Below are 21748 nucleotides of genomic sequence, written 5' to 3' on the forward strand. Positions count from 1 at the left end.
ATATATATATATATATATATATATATATATATATATATATATATATATATATATATATATATATATATATATATATATACACACACACACACAGTAGAGTGCTCGATCACCTTGGAGAGCTATCATACCGTAGTGTAAATCCACAATGTAATATCAGACTCGTCTTCTTTCATATATATATATATATATATATATATATATATATATATATATATATATATATATATATATATATATATATATATATATATATATATATATATATATATATAACTCGGTGAGTATCAATCTGCTAAGACAGTGCTCTATACCGCAGTGGCAGAGCGTAATAGTTTTGGTAGTACTGGAACTCTTTCTTGGTTGTAACTCGGAGTTTCACGCATAGTGCGATCATCAGACAACTCTGAGGCCTACTCTCTGGGTGTGCTGGATATATAGAGTGTAGACAATAGAAATACCATCACTATTGTCTGTGTTGGTGGGTGTTGGTTTTGTATGTGTGGAGGTGTTGGTTGTTATTGGGTGCGGACAAGTAAGTGTTGGCGGGTACACCAACACTTACTTCGTCCGAAGATCGCATTCAAGCGTGAAACTCTGAGTAACGGCTCCGTACCATAACTTGTGTATTTTGTGTAATACAGCTCTACTTCTCTCGCTTTTCCTTCAGTTTATGACTTACCTCTTACACTGAATTAGTATATATATATATATATATATATATATATATATATATATATATATATATATATACAAAAAAAAATGAAAGAAGACGAGTCTGATATTACATTGTGGATTTACACTACGGACCGTTTCACCAGAAGGATCGTCGGGTGTAATAGTGTGGTTTAATTGTATTCGTTAGCTATACATTCTGCTTTATGTACATAACTTATGTGTGTTCACTGACGGCTGTGTGTACACAAAAAAATTGACAACAAAGGTTACGTATTATTAAGTAAGAACTTGTTAGCGTGCCGGCATTTACTGATTAATTCAGTTCTGCTGTTCAAGTTCGTTGATTTGTCGGCAGTTATAATAAAATATTTTTCCCAGAGACATAGTTGACATCGTTTGGTAACGTTAGAGTATGAGGAAGCCTCCTTGAGAACTGACCAGTGTATGTCGTAATTAGTTTTGCTGTCTTTTAGGTGCCGAATGTATTTACTGAGCGCAGTGTCTTTCTTCTTGTGATCAAGTTTAAATGAAGACTTGTGGTTGTTAAACCTGCTTTTGAATTCTGTGTCACTGACATATATATATATATATATATATATATATATATATATATATATATATATATATATATATATATATATATATATATATATATATATATATATATATATATATATATATATATATATATATATATATATATATACATAAAAATGAAAGAAGACGAGTCTGATATTACATAGTGGAATTACACTACGGACCGTTTCACCCGAAGGATCGTCAGGTGTAATAGTGTGGTTTAATAGTATTCGTTAGCTATACATCCTGCATTATGTACATAACTTGTGTGTGTTCACTGATGGCTGTGTGTACACAAAAAGATTGACAACAAAGGTTACGTATTATTAAGTAAGAACTTGTTAGCGTGCCGGCATTTACTGATTAATTCAGTTCTGCTGTTCAAGTTCGTTGATTTGTCGGCAGTTATAATAAAATATTTTTCCCAGAGGCATAGTTGACATCGTTTGGTAACGTTAGAGTATGAGGAAGCCTGCTTGAGAACTGACCAGTGTACGTCGTAATTAATGTTGCTGTCTTTTAGGTGCCAAATGTATTTACTGAGTGCAGTGTCTTTCTTCTTGTGATCAAGTTTAAATGAAGACTTGTGGTTGTTAAACCTGCTTTTGAATTCTGTGTCACTAACGCATATGTATGATTTGTGATCTTGGTTAGTGGTGACTGTTGCTTTGTAAACAACGCTTTTTATGAGGCATTTTCCTGCGAGAGGGCACTCCTTTGGTTTTCTGCAGTTACAGGTATTTTGTTGTGTTTGCTTAGCTTTTGAAAGTATGGCTTTATTATGACCGCTGATTAATTTACCCATGTTGTCCATGCAACTATAGCTCACTTTGGTATTATTACGGTTGAAGATTTTATGCAGTACACTGGATATAGGGAAATGCTTGTCGATGAGGTTGAGAAATTTTCTACCGATGTTAGTTGAAACGTGTTTACTGTAAGGTGGGTTGAACCAAGTTATATTACGGCTGCGATTCCGCTTGCGTTGAGTGTGTCTTGTTTGGTCAAATTTGAGGGTGTGATTATATCCTGCTTCATTGAGTGCATCTTGGTAGGATGATGTAGTGGCGTCGAATAGTTGTTCATCACTGGAAATGTTGGATAGTCGTTGGTTTACCGAGCTGGGTATGGTCTTAATTATGGCTTTAGGATGGTTTGATTTCTTGTTGACGTAGTGGGTGGTGTTATTTGGTTTTGTGTACGGTCGGTATGACTCGTCACGCAAGTTGAAAGTGACATCAAGGAAGTTGACAATTTTGATACCTTGGTCGGTGGTGATTCTAAGGCCGAGTTTCTTAAATTCTGAAGTTAGCTGCTTGGCTACTTTGTTGGCTTTCGATGGTGAATGGTTACGGAGTACAGCTAGGCCATCATCCCTGTATAATCCTACCTCATTATCAAACATATGTTTGACTTTACTAAGTAAGTAGGTGCCTATAAGTTCGCAAGTTTCTGCTCCGTCATAGCAGCCCATAGTAATATCAAATAGGTAGGGCGGGTTAGACTTGTGCCATGGTGAATCATCGTGGAAAAGTAGGATTTTCTTTGTATGCATAATTATTTCCTTTTCTTCGTTCTTGATATCTGTAAAATTTGATGCGAAGTCAAGTGCTTCATGTAGAAGTTTCTGGGTGATTGATGGGTAGAATTCAACTACATCAAACGTGAGGAAAGAGCATGATTGCTTATTGGTAATAGATGTGAACCATTCAATGACAGAATTAGTGTTTTTCCATTGATAGGTATTAGTGGCCTTGATAATGTCCTTGTTAATGCGGTCGAGTATGGTTTTACTTACAATTCCGATTTCACTTTTTGCGGGGTTGATTAGTCTACATTGAACGTGGTTGGGAAAGTTATCTTTATGGTCCTTGATTGTAACGAATGCTGGTTTCTGCGCAAGTGTTTCAATTCTATCATCCAGTTGAAGTTTCTCTGCGATACATTTTGCTTCGGCATTGATTTGTCCGGTTTGTGAAGTGGAAGTCCTCCTGTATTTACATGGGTAAATTAATCAGCGGTCATAATAAAGCCATACTTTCAAAAGCTAAGCAAACACAACGAAATACCTGTAACTGCAGAAAACCAAAGGAGTGCCCTCTCGCAGGAAAATGCCTCATAAAAAGCGTTGTTTACAAAGCAACAGTCACCACTAACCAAGATCACAAATCATACATAGGCGTTAGTGACACAGAATTCAAAAGCAGGTTTAACAACCACAAGTCTTCATTTAAACTTGATCACAAGAAGAAAGACACTGCACTCAGTAAATACATTTGGCACCTAAAAGACAGCAACATTAATTACGACGTACACTGGTCAGTTCTCAAGCAGGCTTCCTCATACTCTAACGTTACCAAACGATGTCAACTATGCCTCTGGGAAAAATATTTTATTATAACTGCCGACAAATCAACGAACTTGAACAGCAGAACTGAATTAATCAGTAAATGCCGGCACGCTAACAAGTTCTTACTTAATAATACGTAACCTTTGTTGTCAATCTTTTTGTGTACACACAGCCATCAGTGAACACACACAAGTTATGTACATAATGCAGGATGTATAGCTAACGAATACTATTAAACCACACTATTACACCTGACGATCCTTCGGGTGAAACGGTCCGTAGTGTAATTCCACTATGTAATATCAGACTCGTCTTCTTTCATTTTTATGTATGATAGCTCTCCAAGGTGATCGAGCACTCTACTTGGCGAAAGAAGAATGAAATTATATGTATATATATATATATATATATATATATATATATATATATATATATATATATATATATATAGATAGATAGTATAGATACACATACAGACATACGGGCAAACAAACAAACAGACAGACATACAGATATATAGATAGATATAGTGTTTATAAGTATTCTTGTTGTTCCTGTAATTACTATGTTCTCAAGTAATATGTAGTTATTTGCTTCTATTTTGGCTTATTTGAGTTAATTGATATTATTTCGATACAGACATGTGTGCTATAGATAATGGAGGCTGTGATCAACACTGTGTGACTGACCAAATAAACTCAAATGGTTTCTGCACCTGTGATTCGAACTTTTGGTTGGATTCAAAAGACAATAAAACCTGTCATCCTGCTGGATGTTTCGGTAATTCAGATTAAATTGTTTTATTCATTTCAGTGCTAAATATTAATGTAGACAGTAACCAAACAAATCTTGAGCAAAATTATCTTCACTCCTTCTCGAAAACTACGTAATTGACTATTTGGTATTGTAACATATATATGTGGTACTTGATAAGTCCTGCTAACTGGCGGACTTTACTCTCACTATAATATTACAGAGATGGGCAGATATGTCACACACACACACACACACACACACACACACACACACTCACACACAAACAAACATAAACATGTACCTGCGTATACACACACACATGCATGTATACATACATACATCCATCCACCCATCAGCCAGCCAGCCATACATACATACATACATACATACATACATACATGTACATACATACATACATACATACATACATGTACATACATACATACATACATACATACATGTACATACATACATACATGTACATACATAGTGACAATTACAAGATCAGTAGAGATTACTGATACTGTGCGTAATATGAAATCAACACATCAATTTACCATTTCTTGCTGAAGATACGACGTTGTACACACTTTCTCCTGTACGCATGAACTTCGACGATGCTGTGTCTTATTGTCAAACCAGAGGTGGTGACTTAGCAAGAGTTAGAAGTCAGATGATACAACATTTCTTGGGGTCATTACTCGATGACCATCGCCTGAATCCTGGTAAGGTGCTTGAATCTCCAAACTGTACCGATTGCATAGGCTCGGGCGACAGTTAAATTTCCCAATAAAAATATGTAAATCCACTTTAATAAATGTATTCAGACACATTTGAATAATACTTAAGTAAAAATTCATACCATATTAAATATTTTTTTTTCTCATCATCATCATCATCATCATCATCATCATCATCATCATCATCATCATCATCATCATCATCATCATCATCATCATCATTATTACTATTATTATTATTATTATTATTAGTATTATTATTATTATTATTATTATTATTATCATCACCATTTTATTTTATTTCATTTTATTTAGTTATTTATTTCATTTTATTGATACTTCATACTATGTCACAACATGAGTAAAAGTTCTTGAGCGAATACAGGTGAATTTATTAGTCCAGTGGAAGGTCTATGATTAGTCCTTCTATGTATGGAATGTTACATTCTTAATGACTGAATATATCTTACTAGATGGTATTCGGATAAATGCAAATGATTTGGAACAGGAAGGACACTGGGTGTACACTGACGACAGTCCATTGGAATATACCAACTGGAGAGCTGGAGAACCGAATTCGGTCTGGGACGATTGTGCTGTGATAAAATCGTATGTACTAAAATATATTAAAATCAAGCAAAAACATCAAAAGCTATTTATATTTTTGTTTACTACATGCAAATTACCGTCCAGTCAAAAAGATACTGTAAGCAATTGTTTAAGATAAGGTACATGTAGCTAAACCTGAAACTATAATCTGCAAGATGTGATGAAGCAGTATGGTTTGGGCGAAAATCAGAAAAGGTTTGCTGGAGATTATCATTCTTTTCTAAAGAAAAGGCCCTTAAAAGATTGAAAACAATGAGATGTGTAGTTGGGAATATTTTCTTTGTATTGTCTATCTTTCCTAGAGAGGTCAAAATTGTAATCTATTTCGACTGCATGGATATGACACCATGCCCACATAGTAGTAAATGCATTTATGTTCTTGTAGAACTGAAAGTGAAAACGTTTGACATGGATATTTCTGTGACCCCCACTTCTTTTAAATTTATAAATGGTGGGCGCTTGATATTATTATAATATCATGCAGCTTTTTATATAGCGCTTTCCCACCATGTGCTCAAAGCGCTTTACAATTATTACCCCTGGCTCGGATCTATAGTGGCATAACGGCCCTTTATACTTCTTCAACTCCCTGGGGAGCAGGCTCGGATCTATAGTGGCATAGCGGCCCTCTTTACTTCTTCAACTCCCTGGGGAGCAGGCTCGGATCTATAGTGGCATAGCGGCCCTCTTTACTTCTTCAACTCCCTGGGGAGCAGGCTCGGATCTATAGTGGCACAACGGCCCTCTTTACTTCTGCAACTCCCTGGGGAGCATACAATCCATTGCTGCCTTTATAAGCGCATCGGATTAAAGCATTCACATTGCAACCTCTATCCCACCAGGTCCCCAGTTATACAGCTGGTTGGACTGAGGCACAGTCGTGGTTCAAATCTTGCCTAAGGACTTTAGCCACTCAGAAAAAAACGAACCTGCAACCTGCAGATTCCAAGCCGGCCACTCTAACCATTCGCCTATCATGACTCCGATTTTATATTATGATATTGACAATTGTTACTGTGATTGATGTTACTGTGATTTTTTTTTTAAATTTATGAATGAAGAGTGCATTGTCTAATAGATCACATTCTGGGTTCATTATATTACTGAAAGGTTTTTTATTTAACATTTATTTAACAGTACAAAGACAAAGCAACATAAAGGAGACAACACAGCAAACCAAAAGCACAAAGGACGCTGACCATACAGTGGAAAAAAGAAGTGTAATGAAAACTGTTACAACATAGTCAAAATAATTATCTGAAATTCTTCAAAAGTGACCATCTCTTTTGACATTTAGCCTGTCTGATATTTGTAATGACAATTTGGTTTTCAATCTTATACAATTTCTTGGTTTGTTCAGTAAAATTTTGGAATTGTGGTAGCCTTGCTGATCCTCGCTCTGGACTGATAAATAAACTGCTTGGCTTGAATTAGTAAGCAATTAAGTATTTGTGAGAAATGTGTACACCCATACAAAATAGCATCACTATCAATATTAGTAGCAGGTTCTGTCATTCCATTCCACCATGGTTTGAAATGTTCCCAAAAATCATCTATTAGACACAGTTTCACATTCACAAAAAGGATGAATAATAAACTAGCTATGATTCGGGCGAAATGAACAGGCCTCGCTACTACTTAAGCCAATAATTTACAGCAAGATACTTTTGCAAAACCATATGTTGGAATACCCTATATATCCAATTTGTGTTCTCTCTCGTAGAGTATTGAGAAATCCGAAGTTTTTTGAAGGGTTTCTCCTTAAGACTAAGTATAGGATGTGGTCCTAGTGCTAGGAAGAAGAGCACTGCTCTGTACCAGCTGTGTGCCTGTTGTATGGATGCGGAATACCGCTTCTGTGCCACGACTGTTTTGCACATCCCAATACTATAGCTGTGTACTGCAAACCTAGCACACAGTTGTGCACATACATGTAACAGCTATGGTGGAATAATACCTTGTAGCAACACTTCTGTTCATATCTGACTAGCATTGCTCACATAGCTGGAACATGGCTGTGGGAGATACCTGTTACAGCTATGCTAACATAGCTGGTACACGGCTGTGGGAAAAAGCTCTTTTACATGGATGTTGTAAAAACCTATGCTGCATTGCTATTTTTCACATCCATGTTACATTGATGTTGGCATACCAGTTACACATCTGTCAATCTAGATATGTTACACCTAGTGTGTTGGCCAGAGCTGTTACAGGGATATTATGCACATAGCTGGTACAGCCCCCGTGACTTAGCTGGTACAGCTATGTGCACAACCCTGTCCTAGGTATGTGAATGTTACAGGGCTGTGCAAGGTTCCTTGTGATACGGGTAGACACCTTAATGTAGTCTCCATGTATGAACGTTTTTGAGTTAATTGACAAATCATGATTGTTCACTACACATATGGCTGCCATTGAGTAAAAAGTGATATAAGCATAAAATGTAATGCATGTATATGTTTATCTGGTTCTGCATTATCTATAGATATGATTTAAGACGTTAGCGACAACCCAATTGCTACAAAATGTCTGCAATATATAAGTTATAGCTTAATTTTGATGGTCGATGAATAGAGTCTATGATTGAAGTTGTTTTGTTATGCAGTATTGAATATAGTGATTATTTAGTACAAATGTGGCTGCCATCCAGTAAAAAATTACATGAGCACCAGATCTTAAATATTATTTGTAAACATGATTTAAAAGAAATTGGCAATATGTAAACTCTACAATGTGTCTGCCATAGGCAGGAATTGGCTTGATTTTGATAATTGACCCTGAAAGTCAAGGTTAATGGTCAGAGCTCCAAAGACAGCTTGCACCTGATAATATGGGGGTAGACACTCGAATGGAGTGTTTATATATTACTGTTTTAGAGTTATGCAGAAAATATTGATTTTTAACTACAAATATGTCTGACGTGCATATGTCCCACATGATATGTTACTTTTGTGTCAGGTTTGAAAGAAATTGGATATTGCATGTCTGAGAAATTATGTATTATGCACGCACGCACACATGCACGCACGAACGGACGGACGGACGGACAGAGCCCATTGTAATAGCACCCCTTCGCTAAAAAGAAACAATATCTATTAGTAATGAATTGAAACCTCATAGTTCATAAATATCATTGCGTTGTTTTTGGACAATATTTTATATTAACAGAGCTAAAGAAGTACAAATTCTGACATTTGAAATAAAAGCCAGGTGTCACTTTTATAAATTCAGTTAAACTCTTAATCCCGTTTTAATTTCATTTTAATACAGGTTAATACATGATCGGCAATGGAATGATGAAGACTGCACAGGCAACTACCAATTTGTGTTTTGTGAGAATGGTGAGATCATGTTTGAATTCTTAAATACAAAAAACATCCTTGAAATAACATTTAATAATATGGAACATTATCTCATTTGATGCAATAGTGCATCTCAATACATGTAACAACAAGTTGTCTGATGATCGCACTATGCGTGAAACTCCGAGTTACAACCAAGAAAGAGTTCCAGAACTACCAAAACTATATATATATATATATATATATATATATATATATATATATATATATATATATATATATATATATATATATATATATATATATATATACTGACTCGGTGAGTATCAATCTGCTAAGACAGTGCTCTATACCGCAGTGGCAGAGCGTATCTGATGATCGCACCATGCGTGAAACTCCGAGTTACAACCAAGAAAGAGTTCCAGTACTACCAAAACTATATATATATATATATATATATATATATATATATATATATATATATATATATATATATATATATATATATATATATATATATATATATATATATATATATTGAAACAGGTTGTTGTATACAGACATATATAGACTGGCGACAGTACCCTTTCTAAAAATAGCGTCAATGGCATTGTAGCCCAACTGTTTTTGCTGTTGCTATGGGTGTGGCCTTTTTGCTAGGCATATTTGAATACATTTTTGGATTCTTTATTAACCTGCCTGCCCTTCCCTCCTCATCTTTGCAAGATAAACCATCATTTAACTGTTGCTATGGGCGTGGTCTTGTTGCAAGGCATATTTGCATACACTTTTTGAATCTGTATTCATTTACCTGCCATCCCTGTTGTTATCTTTGTAATATCTTTGTATATTGTCATTTCACTGTTGCTAAGGGTGCGGTTATGGTTGCTAGGGCCCACAATTACTGCAGAATAACACCTCCAGAAACATCCCTGCCAAGTTTCAACCCCATTCACCTTGCAGTTTCAAAATGACCAAAATTGATATTTGTAGACCTAATTTGCATATCGCTATTGGGATTATCATGTTGTGAATACAGCTTTATCTACACTTGCCTAGATGCATCACATTATATTTCAGCCTTCAGCCCAATCTGCTTGGTAGTTTTGGAATTATATATTTTTCACCAAAAAGACACATTTTTAGCCAAGTTTCAACCCCATTCACCTTGCAGTTTCAAAATGACCAAAATTGATATTTTTAGACCTAATTTACATATCGCTATTGGGATTATCACCTTGTGAATACAGCTTTATCTACACTTGCCCAGATGCATCCCATTATATTTCAGCCCAATCTGCTTGGTAGTTTTGGAATTATATATTTTTCACCAAAAAGACACATTTTTAGCTCTTATTTGCATATCATTGATTGGACCATCATGTAATGAGCAATCCTTAATATAAATACCCCAAAGAACGTTCCAACCAAATTTTAGCCCAAGCAGCTAAGTACTTTTGCTATTACATTTTCATATCTAATTTGCATATCACTAGTGGGATCATCATGTCATGAACAATTCTTAATTTAAACACCTTTAAGAACGTTCCAACCACATTTCAGACCGATCTGCCACTAGTTTTAGAGTTTTAGTTTTTTGATGAAAATACACATTTTTTACCCAAATCACACACCGTTGGTACAATTTCACAAATAGACACCCAAGGTATATCCACTACATATTATGGCAATCGGTCCAACAGTTTTTGACTTTAAATTGCGACAGACAGACACTTTGCCATGCCTATAGCAATACTGAACCTCACCAGTTAAGTTGTGCTGAAAATCATTACAGATCATAGCTGATGCCTTAGCGACAATCAACAGGTTCTGCATTTTAGCGATTAGGCAGTAAATTCACGCGTTCACTGTGCTGTCAAAATCCAACACAATATAGAAAGATATCTCAATAAGTACACAAATTTGCGTCTAAGCTAAATACACCAGTGACTGTTGACAGTCTACAAATTATGTATTGTAGTCGTTGTCGTCGTCGTCGTAGTTGTTGTTGTAATACGAAAATGGTGATGTTCACATAGTATGCAGTTTTTTCAGTTATATACTTAACATGACATTATCAAATCAGTTTGCTATTGTTGTCATTGCCTTCCGTAAGGGAAGGTTGTGTTTTAGGGATGGGATGGGATGTCTGTCTGTGTGTCATCGATTTTCAGCAAATTAGGTATATTTGAAGAATGTATACTGATGTAGTTTTTTTAATTGTAATTAGTTGAATGATATGAGAATAAAAGTTTCCAAGCTAGATTATTAATTTGCATAATTAATGATTTTCGAAAATTTGGCAAAAGCTTACATATGCAAATGTCAGATTTTGTATCTTTCCGCATAACCTTTTGCGAAATATCATGTATGATAGGTATTGCTAAGAATGTTGCTTTCCTTACAGAAGGTATCCAGTTTAAGTCTGATTTATATTACCTGTCCTTAAGCTTGTCTATCTTTGAGATTGGTTATGTCTGTGACTATCTTATGTATTATACATTATACATTATTCTTCATTGCAGCTCGTACTGTCCTTAAAGTGTCATATTTGTGACCTTGAGATATTTTCATTTTCCCATATTATTGTTTATGTTGTCACTCATGTATTATATTCTCCATCCAACAGTTGACACCTGCTAAATACAAGTACACATCATCTTCAGACACTGGCATAGCAGTTAATGACGGCTTATACGAGAAGTGTTGTTGGTATTTGATGAGTTGTATTACTAATTTTAATATTAATATATTACTAATAAACATTTCATAGCTTTACAGTTCGAGTTAAACTTCAATGTTAGCATATGATATACAACTATGGGGCTGGGTATGCAATTTCTCGAATATATTCTTTATGTTAAAATTTCATCTCTGTTTGTCATTTTTGACTTTTAGTTCAAACTTAGGACTGTAATATTGTTGGTTGTGATTTGATATGTAATTTCAACACAGATCTGGAAATCTTGTCACTTAGTCATGAATTTAACGGAAAAACAGTTAACATCTAAATACCTTTAATTTCAAGATGTATACCATGATATTATTACATTGGGGTGGTTTTCTTGTAACGTTTGGACTGTAATGAACACCTCTTCTATACGCAACACCTAATCGAGATAGTATAGATGACTATTGTGCCATTATAGGTCCGTGTCAGAGGTAATAATTGTAGAGTGGTTTGAGCAAAGAGTGGGAAAGTGTTCGAATACCTTGTATTAGTATTTTTGTGTTGGTGTTTGTATTCAATTCTTGTAATTTAATTACCATATAAAATACTTTATTATCAGTAGCAGTATGGCTTGCATTACTATTAGTATTATAATTGTTATCAATATTATTGCAAGTTAAGGGGTTTAATAATATTATATAATAATGAAAAATGTTGGGGGACTTTAGATGAATGTCACTTTTTGGTTGTTGTGTGGGAGGAGTGGAGGTTGAAGTTTTACAAACACAACGAAATGTGAGACACTTCTCATTCATAACAGTTTGGACATAGCAACAATGTAGATGCTGTCTTCTTTAAAGGAAATATATTAGTAAACATAGCAGACATAACTGTTGCTTAATGATGGGTTCAGATCTATTGTTCAGGAAGAGCCAAGTATTAATGTAACAGTAACATCAATCCAGCATAGTTTAGCAGAAATGGTTGAATTTTATCCTAACCTTTTGTTAGTTAACATGGCAACCATTTGCAATGTTTATATGTCCCATATGATAAGCCTCTATTTGTAAATTTCTGGGAATGTGGAACAAATATGTCTCTTTGAAATTGTTTAGTTAAGCAGGCTGACACAATATATTCACTCATTTTGGTCACTATGGTAACCATGACATTTCTGCACATATAATTTGATTCACTCTGTACATTTCATTTTCTTTTGATTTACTGTTTATATATACATATTCATAATTCTAATAAATATCTTATATTTTACTCAAGTTCTATACATTTTAAGCAGCAATAAGTTCAAGTGTTTCTCACATCATATTCAATTAGTTTCATTCACTGTAGAATTCTCAACAAAAACCTAATTTCATCAATCAACAGTGAAAGAAAATATCAGAGTCTTCCAATATTTCGATGACTGACAGCTATCTTCATCTGGGAATAAGGCTATAACATAAAACAAATGACCTCTAGCCTGAGGTGTGTAAGTGTTATAACTGGTTCCAACGGCTCTCCTCATGCAGCAGTCGTAGGTACAGATCTGGTAGAGTGGATCCAGTGGAAGACTCTGATACATTATTGCACTGTTGATTGATGAAATTAAATTGTGTTGTCACGTAATGTATTTACTTTTTACAGATTATAAATAAAGGAATTTGAAAACAAATATTGTTGAACATCATATTAATATCTTCATGTATACTGGCTACTGCCATAAGAGCTACATTATGAAACTTTCAGTGTTTCGATGGTATTTTCAATGTTTTTTTTTATTAGATTATTTACAAGATATTCAATGACATACCAGACAACAAATAAATCCATGGTTTTCATATTTCAAAATTAACCTAACCATATCATATTGCCAAAATCTTCCTAATGAGGAAAGCCTTAGCACACGCCACGAGATAGCCACGATTCTGATACTTATTACCCCCAAGAGGAAAAGTGTCACATGCATACACTGAGAGATAACATGACTATAATAAATCTCATGTGATGTTGATAACTTTGAATGCATCTACATCGTTCACCTTCAATACTACAACTATTTGTATGAGTTATTTAGAAACGTCTGCAATCAGAACGTCGTTTTATCACTATTAAACTGACACACATCGTACAAAAATAAAACCGGGTCCCTCTGATGAACGAGTAACCTAATTTGGAACGTTCTAATCAGTACATGTATGCTTTGACAAGTTATACAAAAATTATATTGGAAACTTGTCTTATTCAAACTGCAATGAGTAAGCAAAGTCACTCATATTTATTCGTAGGTATTCTACATATGGCCAAATTACCCCTGGCTCGGATCAGAACGGCACAACGGCCCTTTTAGTCTTTCTCAAATCCCTGGGGAGCATATAATCCATTGCAGCCATTTCAGTGCATAGGATTAAAACCTTCACATTGCAAGCTACATCCTACCAGGTCCCCGGGGAGCATACAATCCATTGCAGCCATTTCAGTGCATAGGATTAAAGCCTTCACATTGCAACCTACATCCTACCAGGTCCCCAATTATACAGCTGGGTTCAACTCAAGGACTATAGCCACTCAGCAGGCAGAGGCAGGGCTCGAACCTGCAACCAGTAGATTACAAGCCTGTCACGCTAACCATTCACCCATCATGACTCCAAGATGGTGGTAGATATCTAAGTGGAGTCCTATATATTACCGGAATTCTTTTTAGATATGCCGTAAATAGTGATTTTTAAATAGTGATTTTTAAACTACAAATATGGTCGCTGTTCTATATGTTCACTATATAACCGGCGGCGTTTTCTAGCTAATGAAAATGTAAGTATATTCTCATCGATATATATATCCCCGGGTATACATCTCATCACTATATAACCGGCGGCGTTTTCTAACTAATGGAAATGTAAGTATATTCTCATCATGGCGTTGTTTTCTTCTTAGATCTTCTTATTAATCTAACAGTTTGGGAGAACTCATTGGTTCAGCCATATTACAGCTATTCATGTACCATGATAAGAATTGATGATACATTTACCTTTGTATATTGCATTGTACTTTGCATTGATTTATAAGCATAACAGAACCGAGGTTCAGTGGTGCTATAGGCATGATGAAAAATGTGTGTGTGTGTGTGTGTGTTGTGTGTGTGTGCGTGCGCGCGCGCGCGCACGTAAACGACTTAAAGTCAAAAATTGCCAGACTGATCGCCCCCCGGTATTTGGTGGGAATATTAATTATTATATTACTTTGGGTGTGTAGATGGAAATGTACTCAATTTGTTCAGCAAAATTATTGGTATGTACACCTGTTTTTCGTAATAGAAAGTGCCTAACGCTTGAGAAAACAAGTCTTTGTCAAAGACATAGCCCCCCTCAAAAACAATTTGCTGTAGTAGCAAGAAGGGATCTTGTTGCTACTATTGAAATGGAAGGTATTGTTTGAACATGAAATAAAGTTACAGATTTAAATGTTAGAGTACTTTGAAATTTAGTTGCATGTAAATTGTAATGCATGAGGAATGATGTATAGAAAACACAAGTATGATATGTGTGTGTGAGTGTTAAAAGAGAGGAGCAAAGATAATTGATAGAATAAGTTTGCTATAACAATATGAGATCTGCATAGCGATATACATGTGTACACGTACACTTGGACAAGTCTGGTTTTTTGACGTTGAAGATGAAGGTCAAAGTCAAAATTCAATGTGTCATTAGAAAGGTCATCATTGATAACATGGGTGAAGAAAGATGAATGGGGTCTGGGTCTGTATCTGTTAAGCCTCAAGCTGTGCGCATCTCTCTGTAGTTGGTCTGATCGTAGCTTCATCTCGAAAATATGGGTGCCATTTCGATGTTGTCGCGACCATTGTGAAATAAAGTGACGTGCATATGCAGATTACAGCATCTGACATCTGTACCTGCATGGTTTGGTTGAAATTGCCTTATGCATATGTACTTAGGCAATACTATGGCTATTTGACCTTGGAGATAAGGGTCAAGGTCAAAGGTCAATGTGTCATTAGAAATGTCATCATTGATAAAATGGGTGAAGACATATGAATGGGGTCTGTATCTGTTAGGCTTCAAGTGTTAATAGGCAAAATGTGAATATTTCTGACAAATATGGCTGTCATTTCGCTGTTGTCGCGACCATTGTGAAATGAAGTGACGTGCATATGCGGACTATTGTATCTGACATTTGTACCTGGTTTGGTTGAAATTGCCTTATTCATATTAAAGATATGGCTGCACATGGACGGAAGCACGCACGCACACACGGACGGACGGGACCCAACGTAGTAGCCCCCGTCGGACTTTGTCCGAGGGGGGGCTAATTAACAGAGATATATACAAATATTTTTTGTACACACAAACTCCAGATGATATCCCTGTACATATTGTTTGCTATTGGCATGACATATTAGATGAAATTTTTCCTTTGAACAATTTATTTATAATGTTATACAAAATAACAATTTGCACTAAGCTGCGTAGTTTTCAATATCGATTGATAATGAAGATTTTGCCGGTGAATAAGTTGTTATTCTCTTGCAAAGAAACTGAAGAAGATTATTTTCATTTCTTTTGGGATTGTCGTTATGTTGCTTCATTTTGGAAGTCTCTAAGAGAATGGTTTCACTCGATAACGAAAAAATATTTGCCTATCAATGCTATATATTGTATTCTGGGTGATCCCCAAAAAGATGCTGACATACTTACAAATTTCTTTACTTATTAGGTCGATATTTTATATTTAGGTTTAAATATTCTGATAAGCTACCTCATATTTCTGTTTTTAGGTTATATGTTAAACAAATTTTCAATATCGAAAACAAATAGCTATATCAACTGATAAATTACAAAAACATTTGAAGAAATCGGACAATTTTCATAATATTTTTGAAGTGTAGGGTGATTACTTTTCCTGTGATGTGTATTCTTTTCTTTGTGCTGTACTTTTTGTGTTGTGTACTGAAAATAAATAAAAATTAAAAAAAAAAGAAAGAAGAGAAATGATAAATTATTGATGGAGTTTTATTATACTGAGCTAAAAGATACCCACCACCTAAATGCATAAACATCATATTGTTGCAGTATTTATACATATTAAGTATTAAATGTAACTAATAATTGTAATCTTACTTACCTTTCTGTTGAATCTGTTGGATATTGATCTTGTCCAAAACCATCATTCAGCCTCTCATCCATATCAAGAGTCCTGTCAATTGAAAGTTTTTTTATTGTTTAGTTGTAGGATTTTTTTTCATAAGACATTTATGTTCATATACAAGTAATAGTCATTCAACTGTATGCAAAATTGACAGACTGTGTTACACTCTTAGAAAAAATAACCTTGGTCTAAAACCTCTATCAAAGAAATATAATATCCCTATGGGTGTGCGAAATACTAACAATATTATGGACAAATATACAGACATAAGTGGCCAAGCATAAAGATGGTGCACACACATGATACTTGTTTGCTACAATGATGCAGTTTCATTCAAGACTTGCTGACAATATATGTTATTAGCTTTGTTTTCCTTTCCATACCTTGGAGGGAGGGGAGACAGTGACCTGGAAGACCCAGGAGTTGGTGGTGGAGACCTTCCATTGCAGATGTTGCTGGTACTGTTGGTCACCTCTTTGTTCGAGTTTGCTCTTTCTTTTCCAAAACTTGGAGGGAGGGGAGACATTGACCGGGAACACCCAGGACTTGGTGAAGGAGTCCTTCCCTTGCTGTTACTGTTGGCACTGCTGCCTTTCCCCCAGGAAGGTACCAGTGGCCTTGTTTTTTCGCTGCAAATTAAAAAAATCAGTATGAGGTAATGATGCTCTTTGCACATATTAACCCTTACAGTGCTGGATTATGGTGCTGATCCTGGACTACAACTTTTGTTCAAATATTTTTGTTGGAGCAAATCCTTGATAGGATTTGCTCCTACAAAAAAATATTTGAACAAAAGTTGTAGACTGGACCGGATAAAAGTTGCCAAAGTCAATATTTCCATTGAAATTTGAAATAAATGAAAACATGTAAGGCATAAAAATGGTGAGAAATTCAAAATTAGGAATGGATATATACGGGATATGAACTGTAAGGGTTAAAGTCCTCCATTCAAAATTAGGAATGGATATATACGGGATATGAACTGTAAGGGTTAAAGTCCTCCATTCAAAATTAGGAATGGATATATACGGGATATGAACTGTAAGGGTTAAAGTCCTCCATTCAAAATTAGGGATGGATATATACGGGATATGAACTGTAAGGGTTAAAGTCCTCCATTCAAAATTAGGAATGGATATATACGGGATATGAACTGTAAGGGTTAAAGTCCTCCATTCAAAATTAGGAATGGATATATACGGGATATGAACTGTAAGGGTTAAAGTCCTCCATTCAAAATTAGGAATGGATATATACGGGATATGAACTGTAAGGGTTAAAGTCCTCCATTCAAAATTAGGAATGGATATATACGGGATATGAACTGTAAGGGTTAAAGTCCTCCATTCAAAATTAGGAATGGATATATACGGGATATGAACTGTAAGGGTTAAAGTCCTCCAGATCTGTTTGAAATGCAAAGGAATGTGAAATTTCTTCAACCACACATATCCTTGAATAAATGCAAATTTTCACCCTTGATTTTTATGTGTTATATCTGCAGCATTTCATGATGTCTGATTTTCTAGCCAGTTCTTAATTTTGCAATACCAACGATGATAATTCAGAGGTATTTTTGGTTCTTTTAATTTCTTCCTATTTGAACTGCATTCTCTTTGGAATAATAATAATAATAATAATAATAATAGTAATAATAATAATAATAATGATAACAATAATGATAACAATAATAACAATAACTTTGTGCATAAAATAATACATATATACATATAAGATACCCTACCAGGCGTGAAAGCTGTCTGTATGGCTTTCTTAATTCAGTGCCATGAATACATGGTATTTTTTTAATTATTTCATAAATACAGCCATATTCTCCACAGTGTGACGTAATACAGGACAAAAAGAAACACCCGTATACCCCCTGTTCTACAGGAACTACTTTGAGAGTGCATATATTTCGCCGGGATATTTCGTAATACATGTACTCAAATCACTGCCGGTACAGTGTAGTTTATGTTTTTCTTGCAAACAGTGGCATGTCGGCAATATTTTATTTAGATTGGGTAGAACATTATCAATGTTATAAAATTTTATTGAGTCTAGAAGTGCATATGGCATTCGTTTCGGCTGCCGGATTCAGTTGACGGTACGGAGCCCAGCTGACGCAGTGACAGCACTGCACTGTAAATTTCTGATATGCGCTGTCGTTTAGATGTCAATATCTAATAATTTAGACCGAGAGTAATGATTCTACGAACTATCAATGTAAATATCTCAAGAAATTTTCTTGTGACGTACTTGCGATGATTTGTTTGTAATCAAAACATCGGAAGTCGGAGACCAAACGAAAAGTGAGCAGCTGTATCAGCGCGAGACGGTCAGGTCATCACATTAATTTGCATATGACCTCATAATGTTTTTGTTTTTTCGCTGACACAAATATAGTTCGATAAAACATCCCAATTATAATTTGTGATCTAGTTTCAAAAAAATATTGTTATATTTATCGCTTTGTTTATGAGATAAATATATAATCCCATGGTACCCACGTTAGTGTTACGTCATAATTCTACTCGTAGGATGGGCAGACTTTTATAAATTCTCGCCTACGGCTCGAGTTTATATCAGTCCGCCCATCCTAATCGTAGAATTATGACGTAACACTAACTTGGATATCATGGGATTATATATAAATAGGTGTGCAAATACTGGGTTGATTTTACCTGTTTCCTGACACCTTGAACAGCTTTTGTTTTTTTCTTTCCTCCAAGTCTTTCCTACCGTCTTCATCGTCACCCCCGTCACTGGAGTCGTGATCACTGGGAAAATGCTTTGGTCGTTTACGCCTGTTGAAACAAAAGTTTTGTATGTGAAAAGTAAAATATCATGACTCAAAGAAGTCACAAAAAGGGTACTTCAGGAATATATTTCATAAATGTATATTATCAGTCTAAGAGTAAAATCTCCACACCAATTAAGATATGTCTCTTTCCTAATTTTTAGGGTCTAGAAGAACATTGGAGGAACATTACTCCCTCCCTGTGGATATTCAGTCACCATAATGGATATAATTCTTAATTAGTAAATTAATTATTAAAAACTGGAATTTACTAATATTCAATTTTCAGCATTAGTAAATTTTACATAAGAATATAAAAGAAAATGTCAAATGTTGGCATATTTTTACAGAGTTTTGCTGTTTTACTAATAAATAAAAAAAACCAGAGAAAACCCAGCAAATCTCTTGATTTATCACACTAAAGTGACCGGTGGTTTATGGAACCTTCCCATATATATCATTGCATTTGGAGGATAGCCTTTTTGTGGAAAAAAAAACCCAACCTCTCCCCTACCCCTCCAAATAAAATAAAATAAATACAGGATCCACCATACTAATACATAATGATTGTCCCCTTATAGTTTTAACAACAACCACACTCAATGATTACTTGACCCCATACTGCCCACACACATTGCACAAGTGGCTAAACGTCACACACAGGTATGCAAAATATACAACATAAATTGTTCCATTACACATATTTATACCCCCAATCATACATATACTTCAAGTACAAAAACTTCACAAGTGCAAAAAACATACATTTTTCTGAACACCAGTCGTTCAGGTGCAAACGTCCATGCCTTCACATCGAAAATGCCATGTTATGTTATTGTTCCGAGTATAGAATTGGAGCTCACAATCTGGTGCAAATGATGGCAACAATGTTACATTTGTATGACGTAAAGGATCGCGAGGAAACAAAATTTAAACACGAGGAGGGTGAATGGAACAGACACGGTTATTTCGTGTCCATTTCCATGGTGACCCCCATACGCGTTCCGAGACAGCGGGATCACATACAATCGGCTCTGTAAGACGAACGCATCAAGTTATACCTTACCCAATCACATAGAAATTTAGTTTATTGTATTGGTATTACTATTTGGTATGTTTTTGTTTCGTGATAATTGAAAATATTGATGAAAAAGGCATTAATATTGTGTATTGTACGCTACTGATCACAGTGCGATCATTCTCGCGCCCATGCTATCAAATGTGCACGTTGAACTATACATACCATGTTTCGCAATTTCTGTCGTCTTATTTAACAATCTAGACAATTAAACATATTCATGGTCATTTTGACAGTAATTATGTAAGATAAATATACTCACCAAGATGAAAACAAATCCTAAAACGCTTAGTAAACGAGATGACGAGTTGGCGGCAGTCAACCAGAAGACACTTCTTATCTTGAGGGCGTGCTATACATTCGCATCGTAACAATCACGTGATCACCCTGTCGACAGCGCAGGTTTATAGCTCCATGATATGGTTGAGCTGACGGTGGCATTCGGCAAGTTAAAACGATTGTTTTAGTCGTTATTCTTGTGAAATAAAGCCTCATTGATGCTTCCCAACTACGGCAAGTATTGAAAAATGACAACACAACGCATTTTATATGCTTTCAATTATCAACGTCATGCATGTGCCGACGTCGGGAAAACGTTGACACACCGACCCAATATTCACACATTCATATCGTGACAATCACGTGAGCACCAAGTCGCAGGGTATGTTGCATGGTTGAGCCAACGTTGGCCCGAAGGTGGCATTCGGCAAGTTAACACGGTTGTTTTAGTCGTTATTCTTGTGAAATAAAGCCTCACTGGTGCTTCCCAACTACGGCAAGTATTGAAAAATGACAACACAACACATTTTATATGCTTTCAATTATCAACGTCATGCATGTGCCGACCTTCTGCCGACGTCGGGAAAACGTTGACACACCGACCCAATTTTGCCGACGTCGGGCCGTCAGTGTGGTGTTATCTGGGAAGTGACTCGCAGTGACGCCTACCGCCACCCGACTGCCCGACCGCCACCATGTACTGCGCCACCAACGACACCTCACAACATTAAATATTGACCTCTGACCCC

Source organism: Glandiceps talaboti, chromosome 11, assembly GCF_964340395.1.
Source record: "Glandiceps talaboti chromosome 11, keGlaTala1.1, whole genome shotgun sequence".
NCBI classification, from domain to species: domain Eukaryota; kingdom Metazoa; phylum Hemichordata; class Enteropneusta; family Spengelidae; genus Glandiceps; species Glandiceps talaboti.